Genomic DNA, 739 nt, shown 5'->3' with positions numbered 1-739 from the left:
CCGTCCCCAAATGACTCAACCTAACCTGAGTTCCCTCCGCTACGCTCTAATTGAGCAGAAACGACACGTGACGCAGAGAACGAATACTATTGGCTCCCTTCCGACTTGCACCCGCAAGCTGACTTGACTGTAGTTTTGTAGTTCTGATACGTGAGCTGCGTTTGTTATCGCTCAATTGAAATGTGGTTCGTGACATTTTCCTCCTGTGAATGTTTTCACCTTTTCCACAAGGAGACAGCAAAGCGCCATAGCAGCTTTTATGGGGCAATAAAGACAATCCCACGTCAATATGATAGTATGGGGACAATAGTGCATGTATGTGCACTACTTTTTCTTTCTCTCTTGAAAATACAAGTATATATTCACAATAATAAAATGTCAGCCTGGATTTTTAAGGTTATTTTAAGACTTACAGAAGTGGTAAAGCTGATCAAACTGTTCACAGTTTGCAAATCCAATCCAAATCCTGCCTATGGTCTCCTCCAGACTGCAAGAAAGTCAACATTGAAATGGGTGCATTGACTGATCGGGTGTGATTCTAGAGGGAGCGTATATTGCAAAAGTATATAGGGTATAGGGTAAAGTACATAATGGGTGGGACACAAATGTATTTATTCATACTATTAGCTAAAAAACAATCTCAGATTCCCATTGATTGATTGATTGATTGATCGATTGATTGATTGGTTGGTTGATGGGGTTTGTGTTGGAAGTGATGTCTGAGAGTCTAAGCTCTAGG

This window comes from Eutrigla gurnardus (assembly GCF_963514095.1).
Source record: "Eutrigla gurnardus genome assembly, chromosome: 17".
NCBI classification, from domain to species: Eukaryota; Metazoa; Chordata; class Actinopteri; order Perciformes; family Triglidae; genus Eutrigla; species Eutrigla gurnardus.
The sequence above is the reverse complement of the archived record's forward strand: the minus strand, read 5'-3'. Positions refer to the sequence as shown.